We start from the raw sequence: 12,406 nt of genomic DNA on the forward strand, positions 1-12,406 counted from the left end.
AACGTGTATCCAAAAACCCTAAAATTCAAAATTTTTAAAAAACTTTTGAAAAATCTTTTTTTGCTATCCAGAGCTCCCCCAAAAGTAGTTATTAGGCAAAAAGTGATTTTCTCTCTCTAGAACCCCTTTTCCAACCCCTCCTTGGTTGCAACCGTCACACTCATCCTCTACTCCAACACTCTCTCTCTCTCTACACCATCTCCATTGCTGCAGCAAGGAAGCTCCTCTCTCCTCCCCTACCACCTTCCATTGCCACACCAAGCAAGGGTTATCCACCTTCTCCTCCCATTGCCACACCAAGCAAGGGTTATCCACCTTCTCCTCGCATTGCCACAAGGGTTAACCACCTTCTCATATCACTTTATCCCACCTACATTGTAGCAACAAGCAAGGTCCTTCTCCTCCTCCTAGTTTTCTTTGCTCAACCATGGCCAACTCTACTTCGCAAAGGCGGCCAAAGGATGAGGTCACAGCAGTTGCATGCCACAACACTAGAGGTGTAGATGATGAGTGGGTGCCACAAGAGTTCACCAAAGTTGCTTGGGTATACATGCAACTATCTGCTATTGGCCCTCATCGTGTGCGGAATCGAGCAAACTTGGATCTTCATTGGAAAGGAAAGCTCCTTGGCTTCAAGAACCGCAAAGACAAGGGGACCGTAGCCATTGTGCAACATGTTTTCTCAATGTCAACCATGCACTTGCAACAATCACCTCGATTTCCAACACATTGTAAGTACATGTTTTGAGAATACAAAGCTAGGTGCGAAATCACAGTGTAATGTTATTATGGATTCATACTTAACATTTGTCATGCATTTATAGTCATATTTCCATCCACGTTGGTGGAGGAGCAGCCACTACATAGTCTCTCCGGCACATTCAATGCTATACATGCGGATATTGGAGCAATAATGTTCCCACATCTTTGCCCAACCAAACTGGTTCAAAGAAGGATTTTCTTCTATTCTCACTCCTATATTGTCCCTACTTCTACACAAGCGTTTGGAACGCTTGAACCCATCAAAGTAACTTCCTTATTAAGTATGGAGTGGCCGGTCCCAGATTTGTGGTCGGTAGCATCTTTCAAGCAAAAGATGATAATGGATGTCCGAAACTCTTTGAAATACTCTAAAGCTTTTAGGTCTGTGGGCTTGAGTTGGTGTTTGCCTATTCATTGTTTTGTGCACATTTTTAAAGAGTTTGGATTTGTGGAGACTACCACAATGCTTGTATGTAAAGATGCGCATTACGAGGAATTAGGAAGGCTTTTAGAAGAGGACTGGGGTTTTGTGGAGGGCATGCACAACGGGGACCGGTATCGTTGTAAGGTTGGAGCTTCAGGTATTGGAATGCGCTATTTGAAATCCCGCACCTCCTTGTACATACGATTTCACTATGATCGTTGGATGTGCAAGTTTGGAGTGTGGACTCCCTTACAGAGTGTAGACGGCGCTATTGCAAGCTTTGACATTGCAGTGAAGATGTCCAACGATGCTTTGGAGGCAGTCCAAGTGAACAAGCATTGGACTCTCAGTAATGTTCAAGAACATTTGGTTATTATGGGTTTTGAGGCCCTTTAACAAGCACAATTTCGTTTACAAGGTCACAAGGTGAGAATCCTTCCATCACATTTTCAATACATCATGGTTTGTCGATCATTGGATGCTTATTGTAATGAATGTCCGCAGATTGGGAAGAGAATGGAAGACAAATTGAAGGTCGAGGAGGACTCGGAGATAGATGGAACTATGCTATCGATCTTATAACTTTGTAACTCTTGCAATTTTCATATTGATCCCCGCTGTAATCAACATGATTTGCTTCGGCAAATCATGCCTTTGAATATAATTTTTTGCATTGGGATGAGAAATCATTTTTTGGTGAAAGTGCCTTTTTTTTTTACTGTCTTAAAAAAAGGGTCCATTATAAAATGGGGGCCACCTAACTCATTCACTATTTTCACTTTTGCAACTCTTGAGCTCCTCCGCTCTCTATCTACACCCCAGGCTAGACATGGATGCTGCCACAGCCTCTGCATCTGCATCCACATCCACCCCTTTGTCACGCTTCATCCTCTTCCTCGAGGACACCAAATACAAAGGGAAGTTGGACCTCCACACCTTTTTTACTCGTCTCCCTGACCTTGACGCCACAGTTGCCCTTCACATGGATTCATTTGAGGAGATTTTTGCGTTCATGGAGGAGCACATCATAAAATATTTTGTATCTATCCCCCCACATGCAGGGATCTGGGTGCCTTGCGATCTTTTGCGCTATATACACAAAGGTGATCGCCCATTCTCCAAGCGGTTGCAACGATTCCAAGAAATTGCAACCGATGCAGGCCATTACTTGGACGAGCAAGCCCCTGGGGTGTCAGCGCTCAAGAAGCGCAAGTTGGGGGTGGAGTACCTTTCTCGGCTCGCAACATTTATCTTCTTGATGAGCGAGGAACCTGATCTGGAGGAGCTCCGCTTACCACACCTTCAAGTTGGGTCCTTTATCAAGGACACCAAGGAGCAGTAGGTTATACCCATGAACCCTGCAGCGGAAGGAAAAGCACACCGGCTCGAGTACCCTAGGGGTCTTGAGGAAGTGGTTGAGAAATCCATAGTTGCGGCTGGCCCTAGTGACACTCCAGTGCCACTACCACTGACGGATGTGGCTATCCTAGAGGTAGAAATAAGCCGCTTCTCCTCAGTGTTAGTAGATGGGGAGGAGTATGTGTTCCTGCATGATTTGGAGAAAGCATTTGGCCTGCGCATGGATGAATGCTTGAGCGTGTTATGCAACAGCAGCAATTGTCCCTTAGACAATACGCCAGATGCCCTAGAAAGCAAGCTCTTGCCAGATGGGGACTCTGTTGCTGATACTATTGCAGTTTTATGTGCGGAGGTCCTGGCAGCAGAGCAGTTGCACGTGGCCGATGAAGATTTCCAAGTCATGCAAGCCAAGGTTGAGGCTGCTAGGATGCCTATGCCATTATGCAACCTCCCATCTGATGATCCAAAGCTCGTATCTGTGGTGCATGGGAGCATTGACTTGGATGCAAAGGGCAACAGGGAGGAGGACGACAAGGAGCAGGAGGTAAACTGTATCCTAATTTTCATGTTACTATTTTATCCTTCATTGTCTTTTTTCTCAACCTTCATCGGTTTATGACAGGATGTTGTGGAGGTTGATGATTTTGCTGCAAGGACGGGTGGCAAGCGGACGGGCTTTGGACCTCAAGCTTCCCTTGCGCATTACCTAGGACAACTCCCCCCTGGTGATGTGGCCATTATCCATAATGAATTTACTCCCCAAGCCCATTTTATGACTTGGTCGTTAAAAGCTTTGAGCAAGTTTTTGTGTTTGAACACCATTGCTCAAACTGCGCATCAAGTGTTCCTAGTGCGTAGATCCCTTGTATGCACCGCGTTTGGCACTGGCTTTCATGGTAAAGTGCTTGCCGAGATAGGGATACATGCTTCCATTTGCTCAACTGACCCAAAGGCCATAGCGCAGTCCCTCTTGACTGGGGAGTTGCCTTACGCGCAAAATAAGCGCCAGGAAATGATCAAAAAAATTATGAACTCCTCAGATACATGATGTAAAATCACCATTTTGGAAGGAATAAAAAATATTTGAAATTGTCTCTCTATATTGCAAATTCTTTTGAATGTGATTTGTCAATCTTCAAAATTGTTTCAATTGGTGATATGAATTTTTTTTTGATTGGTGACTTTGTAATTTCAAGTTCTGTATGTAATTGCAGTCAATTTCAGTAAATTTGTGCTTTTTAAGTACCCTTGGGGGTAGATAAGCCTATAAGGGCCAAAAAAAAGCCTGGCCACAAGGGCGCGCAAATGGCCCATCCATCAGTTTTGAATGGGCCATTTGCGCGTCCTTGTGGCCAGGCTTTTTTTTGCCCCTATTAGGCTAATCTACCCCCTAGGATACCTACAAAGCACAAATTGATTGCAATGGATTGGTTTTGCATCACTCATTTAGATGCACCCTTTTTATGGCAATTCCAGCATATGTTCACACTCAAGGACACTAGAAAAGGTGAAATCAATTATGAGATGAAGTTTCCAGCACACTATCACCTGCTTCAACGATACCTAGTACACCCCTGCACCAAAAAGTCCAATTACATTGGACATTTGAAAAATCCAAATTACTGTTGCATAGACACTTGGTTTCACAATATGTTATTTATTTTTATATCCTATAGGGAATTCAAAGCTTGAAATGGCCAAAAAAGGGTGTCCACAAGGATCCATGTAAAATAATGATGCAAAATCAATAGGTTTTAGTAAATTTGTGCTTTGTAGGTATCCTAGGGGATAGATAAGCCTACAAGGGGCAAAAACAAGCCTGGCCACAAGGGCGCGCAAATGGCCCATCCATCAGTTTTGGATGGGCCATTTGCGCGCCCTTGTGGCCAGGCTTTTTTTTGTCCCTAGTAGGCTAATCTACCCCCTAGGATACCTACAAAGCACAAATTGATTGCAATGGATTGGTTTTGCATCACTCATTTAGATGCACCCTTTTTATGGCAATTCCAGCATATGTTCACACTCAAGGACACTAGAAAAGGTGAAATCAATTATGAGATGAAGTTTCCAGCACACTATCACCTGCTTCAGCTATACCTAGTACACCCTTGCACCAAAAAGTCCAATTACATTGGACATTTGAAAAATCCAAATTACTCTTGCATAGACACTTGGTTTCACAATATGTTATTTATTTTTATATCCTGTAGGGAATTCAAAGCTTGAAATGGCCAAAAAAGGGTGTCCACAAGGATCCATGTAAAATAATGATGCAAAACCAATAGGTTTTAGTAAATTTATGTTTTGTAGGTATCCTAGGGGGTAGATAAGCCTACAAGGGGCAAAAAAAAGCTTGGCCACAAGGGCGCGCAAATGGCCCATCCATCAGTTTTGGATGGGCCATTTGCGCGTCCTTGTGGCCAGGCTTTTTTTTGCCCCTAGTAGGCTAATCTACCCCCTAGGATACCTACAAAGCACAAATTTATTGCAATGGATTGGTTTTGTATCATTCATTTAGATGCACCTTATAGGTTTATCTATCCTCAAGCGTACTTAAAAAGTACAAATTTACTGAAATTGACTGCAATTACATACAGAACTTGAAATTACAAAGTCATTTCATTACAAAGATAATAGACACAGTAGACACAACTGTTGATCATATTGTCATTGGAAAGTCAAATCATTACAAAGATAAGGGTGTGCAATACAAAAAGAGAGGTAACTTCGGCTAATGCTCGAAGTCTCGTCGCAATCGACGTGCAAGCTGCATATCTTTTAGCTGTATTGTCACTCGCTTTGCATGTATGGCGCATAGGTTGGTATCTTCCAACACCGAAATGATGTGGGCCTCTGCAGCTTCTTGAATAACCTCTAGCGCTATTGCTTGCATTCTATACTGATTTCCATAGCTTTGAAGCACCTCCTTCACAGTACGAGCAAAGGGGGCGCGTCGAATCAAAAGCTCCGTCGTCTTCTAGTAGTGGCGGATTTCTGCAAATGCCCTTGCTATTTTTCGGCGCCGTTGCAGTTGTCTTGGGGGCACTTGCACATTTGCTAGCGGGCGGCGTTTAGGCTTCTTGAAAAACTTAGACTTGCGCCTGTTTACATGCTTTAGGGGCTGGTTCTGGAGTCTCTTCTGATTCTTCCTCTTCCCTTGGTTGCCGATCTTGTCGTGTGGGGAGAGCTCCCTGGCCTCCAGGCAATGTCTTTCCCCCAACGGCCACCCGGTGTGTGCGCGGTATTTTTTCTCGTAGCCATGGTGGCTCACTCTCTGATTCAGTGTCTGTATGGACCACCCGAGTCTTGGATGGTCCTGCTTGTGATTGGTGGCGCGACGGCTGCTCCCTATCGGACTCTGTTGTTTGCTGGCCCTCTTCTTCTCTCCAGCGCTGGGCACGTTGCTTCATTCTCCTTCTAGGTGTTATATCTTGAGGAGGTGGAGATTCAACAGTCCTCGATGAATCTCGTGCCCTACCACCATGTCCACTACCAGATGAGTTCCTGGAACGGCCAGGCGTTCGTGGCCGTTTTCTTGTGCCTTTAAGCCATGACGGCTTCTCACAGGCTTCTCACATCCTTGGAGGGTGTTTTTGTTGGCAGGTGGATGCTCTTTCGTAGTTTGTTTGGTGCGCGCCTGCAACATTTATAAGGGCCCATTTAAAAAGGTCCTTGTTCATACTAATTTTTTTTTAAAAAGTATTATTTTTTAAATAAACATGTCGCTAAGAGTTGGACCTTGCGTTCACGTTTAGTGACTCGCGCAGTATCCACTTTGATCCTTGTCGCACTCTGCATCGTCGCCATGCAGCATGCTTGGTGAGACCTTGCGACATTTGCCACTTGTTGCTATGCTCTTGACGACTCCATTTCCGCACTTCAATAGCAATCTTGGATTGTCACGCACGCTCCATTGTGAGCTTACGAGCAAATGTTGTGTGAAAAAACCAATTGAACATCTCCTCCAAATAATTGGATTGCACCATTCCACCACCATGTCGAGTATTTTTGAAGTACACTCCCCTTGCTCGATAATGGGACTTCTCCATGCCTTGAGTGCTAAAAATTTCAAGCGATCCATACTTGTGCATAAAAAATGCACCATGCCTAAACAAGATATGCTGTTCACATGAGTAAACGATCCACATTATTAAATAAAAACAATCCCTTGTAATGAATACACCATGTAAAATGACTTACCATGTAATGTGTGATGTTATTTTCACCCCAAGAAAGGGTGAAGACCTTGGTAAAATCCGCCAAGGCTTCTTGAAATGATTGGCGTTGTTCTTCTATTGTGCTGTTAAAGCCCATAAGCTTGACCATTTTATCAAAATGTACCCAAACTTGCTTACGCTTGTTTGCAAGCTCGCCATTTGAATCATTGTCGGTAGTAGCTTTGCATAACTCCTTCCAAAGCTCCCAAAGGTTACCTGCCTGCTGGTTGGAGCTGTTTTGAGCATCATATCGACTTGGCTTTCCTTGGGAAACTTTCTTCAAAAAGTGTCTAGCTTTTGTCCACTCATTGACACTTGTTGAGCAATTTCATGGGCCTCCCCTGTGTTTTTTGCAGCAACGATAGACACATTTCCACCGTGACAGCCAATGGAATTCAAGAGTACCTCCACTCTTTCGATCGCTTCCTGAGACTTTTCCAACGGTTTCATTGTGAAAGCATAGTCAATGTGGAGATTCAATAGCCTATCAAAAATGCGCATGAATGCGTGTAATGTACAAAAATGTACATTCGATAGAGGAAATCGAAAGATTGGATTCCAAGCGTGGTCCTTTTGATCACGGTCTGGGGCATTTAGCATGGGACATCTCAGAATAGACGCTTCCCATTCTCTACCTTCACTCCGACATCACGACAATCTAACCCTTGTTCTCCATGCCCTTGCCATGGTAGCATGGAACCGGCCTTTGCAGTGCTCTTATGGGATTTGTTTCCATTAGGTTTGTACCCTCAAGTGCAAAATGGACAAGGCATGAGAGAAGAAGCCCCTTGTTTGCAGCAAAGCAAACACTTTATGGTCTTCAGATCCCCACCTAAGTGCCACTCCACATCATAACTACCAAAACCCTCAATCTCCAACTTCTGACCTGCAATTTGGGAGTGTATTACTTCTGTGATCCATGGAGTTCTCTCAAAAATCCATGAAAGTACTCCATTGGTCTCTTTGGGCACCTCAATAGCACCCAACCACCAAATGTCTTTCTCTGATTGCACGCTAAAAGATGGGGTGGGAGATGGCTCGATTGAATCCATTCGCTTGGTTTGCAGAAGGGCCTCGTTCATTAGAGTGACACTTAGCCTCTCTAACCTTCGGCTTTTCACTATTTGACACTCATCGAGTTTCAGCACAAAAGTGACTTTTGTGCCAAGCACTACAAAATAAATAGTGCTAAGACCTTAAACTTCAGAGTTATAATAAGAATAATACCAAAGAAAAAAGTAAAGTGTGTCACCTTCTTCAGGTAACGCGTAAAATCTAAGCATGGCTTCTTGAAGCCTTCTAAGATCCATGAAAATATTGTTCCACATTGTGTAAGGAAAGCCCTTCTCCGAAGGTCTTATGGATTGTTTCTTACCTTTTCCCCTTGTCTTTGTTGCGCACGAAGCATAAAGAGAAGTTGGCATTGTGTCCTCAATGTGTAGGTATGTCCCAATGCGGGAGAACACATCTTCGTTTGTGGCCTTCTTTGCGAGCTTGACCTTGTGAGGAACGAGAAATAGGTTTTCCACAATGCCATGTTCTTTGAGGGCATCCTTTAGGAGTTGGAAAATAGCCTGATAGGCTTTGGTGCTGATTCCAGCCTCATCACAAGCTTGTTGAACGTCATCATCACTAACCGCATTTCTTAATTTACGCATAAGGTCCTTGGTGACTGCATCCTTAATGTGCTTACCTCCAGGTGATTGTAAGATAGAAATCACGTCCTGGGTATTGAGACAACTAGTGAGAAGGTTGACTCGATCATCTTGGCTTGTTCCACCGCATGCCTCCTGGATGAAGTTTCTAGCAACAAATAAACATAAATGTTAGAAAATAGTGTGAAGTAAGAATGCATCATGCAAGTAAAGACGAAATCACCTTGTGGCTGTAACTCGTCGTTTGCGTGCTTCTCCCGAATGTGCAAGAGTTTCAATGGATGAATACGTGCGTTTGCGTTCCCTTGTACCAAGGGGTGTTTCTTTCAAATATGTGATGGTGTTGGTAAGCTTCTGGATGTGGGACTCCTTTTCTTGCATTTGTTGATCAAGAGTTTTAACTACCCTCTCCGAAGAGGCAACACTCTCTTGTAATGCGGTCGTCTTGAGGTGAAGAGCTTGACATTCGTGCATCCACATATGCAAAGAAGCACCTGCACCCATACACAACCGCTTGCAATAGCCTAACAAACCTGCTTCTCCCCTCCCAAGAAATTGAAGAAATGTGGAAAGGCTATTAAATGGTGGATGGAAGCGGCTTATAGGATCGTAAGGGTACAAATGGCCATCCACCCAAATGTCAACATTGGTCTCACAAGCGGTGCGACGTTCCTGTGATGACTTTTGATCACCTTCACTAGTGGTCTTCGGTGCAAATGCCGTGGGTAAGCGAATATGTATGCTTTTGGTGTGTGGAGTACGTGGTGGTGGAAGCAAACCATTTGTGATGTCCGTGAGCACCATGGAAGCTGTTGCGTGAGGAAGCAAATGATGAAAAGATAGAGGGGGAAGGGTAGAGAGGTTGAGAAAGATGGGAGGAGAGAAGGAGGGAGGGGGGGGAGGGAGAGATTGGAGAGGAGGAGGAAGGTAGGGGCAAGGAGGGAGAGGAGAGGGAGAGAGAGAGAGGAGGGAGGAGGGAGGAGAGAACAAAATGTTTATTACTTTTTGGGGAAAAAGAGTTTTGAAAAAATAGACTTTCTAAGTTTGTGGGCTAAAAAATGGGTCAAAAAATGATTTTTGGATATGTATATATGTTGGGAGGGAGTTTTAAGTTAGAAACAAGTAAGAATGATTTTTTTAAAAAAAAGTCAAATTTTGTCTCTTTGTGACCCACGTTTTTGTTGATGTGGACACACCCCTATGCTTCCTTCACTTTAAAAAAAGCTAGAGAGAGAAAGTAACCCTTTAGGTCCACATCCTATATTTGTCTAAAAAAAAGGCTAAAAAAGCCTACTCAAAACTACCTTCTTCAATGCCCTTGCCCCCTAAACCCCACACAACATTAGCCTTAATCCCTCAAAATTAGGATTCCTTACAAGGCCTTTCACCAGCGTGTGACTACTATCTATCCTTTTTGTTGATTTCTTTCTTATTATCTATTTACTTTCACTTTTTGGAAACACCCCTCGGGAAATCTAACTGCCTTGCATTGCATAGCTAGTGTGGAACTGTCCAGAGGGAGTCCAGGCCTGAGGGCAAGAGAGCACTAAGGTTGGACAAGGACTATGGTTAGCCAAGTGGGGTCATTGACTAGCTAAAGTGGAATCCTTTGCTACAGAGGCTACATTTCAGTTCTGGATGTGGCCGCAGTGTACAAAGAGGGTCGGATGACCTAGAAAGATACAATGGCAGCATCTCCTAAAATTTAGGGAACTGCTATTTTGGGACCTGAAAATGTGTTGACGTCATTACCTCCGGAATGACAATGGGGAACATTTTCTTACTCTGCCGTGAAGTCAACTGGGCAACCGGTTGGGATATTTTTAGACGGCAACCCCGAAACGGGAAAATGCTTATAAATGTGCCAAGTGGCACCTTCTGGTGCACTTGCCTCATGCAACAAGAAGTGGCGCTGAATTTAGGAGGGGGAGAGCCTCATTTTCAGATTTGTCAGAGGTTAAGAGCTATGGAGTGCTTGCTTTCCCTCTTATGCATAGTGCGGTGCCAGGAGTGATGCCCTGCACGCTACGCACTGCCCTCTCTCTCCCCTTTGGCAGTATGTGATGCCCCTCTAGTGGGCTCTTCATTTGACCAATGTACAGTTGTGTGGGTTCATGCGCGATTGCCGAGGCAAGAGCCTCTTGCACAGGTACTGGATTAGCTAGCGGCTAATCCCCCCGCAGGTACAGGTGAATTCGGAGAGGTTTCACGCCAGAAATCTCGTCCGATTCAAAGGGCAAGTAGCCCTACAGGTGCGGGAGCTCGAGGACTTGCTACGGATGCGACCGGCACGCGAAACGGAGCCCGAAACAGTAAATTACAGCCTGCTGTGTATTTTTGCAGGTTTAGGGTTTTGGCCCTAAACAGACCCTAATACCCCCAGGAGGTTCGGGGACGCAAGGGGACCGCTGTCCAGGTGATCTGGCGCATTTTCGGGGCTGAAAACAGAGAATTCAGCGTGCTGCAGATTCTCGCCAGGTTTTGCAAAGTGCCCGTATGCGTCGGGAAAGTCAGTCAATGCGTGGGAATACTGATTGTGAAGGGTCCTAGTACAGTTTTGCTGCCGAAATCAGGCCGGAACAGTTGAAATTCAGCCAAATTTGTGCGGGGCAGCTTGTAGGGATCCACAGCATTTATTCCCTCTTTTAAAGAATAAAGAAATACCGAAAGGGGCGCCTAAGTTAGGGGCCAATCTGGTGTCGGTCTTCTCATACAGGTGCATTCTAGCATCTGTATCCCATTCCCCTCTCTTGTGTCCCTATAGCGCAGGTAAAATAGACGACTAATAATGGGTGAAAGCTAAATCAAGGTTTGAAGTAAAGTCTACCGCCCTTTTTGGAAAGAACAGGCCGGTTACATGGTTCCATCGACGGGATTAAATCACTTTTTCCCATAGAAGTGAGCCTTGGTCAGTTTTGGGCTTGAAGACACAGGGGATCATAGACCAGACACAGGGAATTGCAATTATGGTTGACAGACCAGATGATGTGACTGAAGAGGTTTCCTCTTCACAGGGTCAACAGACACATGAAGTGGGTGAGTCCTCAAGACCACCACAGACAGATGACGATATATTCAGGACCCAGTTGGCTACTGCTGTGGCTATGTTCACACAAGTAATGCAGAACCCGAGGTTTTTAGCCTTTCTGCAACCTCCTGTTCCGTCTCAGCAAGTTGGGTCACTGGATCATATTCAAAAGCCTGTCAAGGCTCGAGCACAGGCGATTCATACCGCACAGTCAATGGAAACACCTGTACACTTGACGGAGAACATGCAGTCTCCACAACCTATGCCTAAGGTGCAAGAACAGGTGGCTGAGATGCCAGCCTTTCAAGCTGTACCAGTTCAGCCCGCCACCTTTCAGCAGCCTATAGCTGGTTCTAATGGGCAGGGAAGCAACCTACAGGCTATGCGACAGGTCTTCCCACCACCTTCAATACACCCTGGCTATTTTGGAGGTGGATCCGTATTCCAGAGCATGGCTGGTCATGCACCTGGAAATCAGTTTCATACGCCAGGAACAGTGTTTGGGGTTGCTCAAACGATGATGCCTAACCCCATGTACAGTGTCATGGGTATGCAACCAGGGTTTCAGAGCACTCAGGGCCAATTTGGGATGCCACAAGCAAATTTTGGTATGGCTGGAATTACAAATCAGCAGCCAAATATGGCATTTCTAGGTCAAGTTAATAGCGGCCAAGGAACACGGATGAACCCTAATAGTGTTCCCATGTTTCAGTCACTTCCATATGACAATTTAACGCCGCTGGAGAGGCCAACTCCGTACAAAGAAGGTGGCAAAGGTGTGTCATTCACGACCTTTACAGGGTTTGATGACAGGAAGAAGGCTCTTTCATTCCTCCAGCAGTTTGACAAGGCCTATGCAGGGGGAAACTTTACAGAGGCTTCAAAGGTCTGCAAGGCAGCCACTTTCTTGACAGGGAATGCGGGACAATGGTGGACAACTTTATTGCTTCAAGGGCAAGCT

At 44.9% G+C, this 12,406-nt stretch overlaps 1 protein-coding gene across 1 annotated transcript in view; it reads left to right on the top strand.

The window, feature by feature from the left end:
- Positions 1–12,406, top strand: part of LOC147445566 (aminopeptidase P1-like) — a 133,748-nt gene that overhangs the window by 59,089 nt on the left and 62,253 nt on the right. The gene's annotated exons all lie outside the window — the stretch shown is intronic.

Source organism: Adiantum capillus-veneris, chromosome 12 (genome assembly GCF_014529385.1).
Source record: "Adiantum capillus-veneris isolate H3 chromosome 12, ASM1452938v2, whole genome shotgun sequence".
Classification (NCBI taxonomy): Eukaryota; Viridiplantae; Streptophyta; class Polypodiopsida; order Polypodiales; family Pteridaceae; genus Adiantum; species Adiantum capillus-veneris.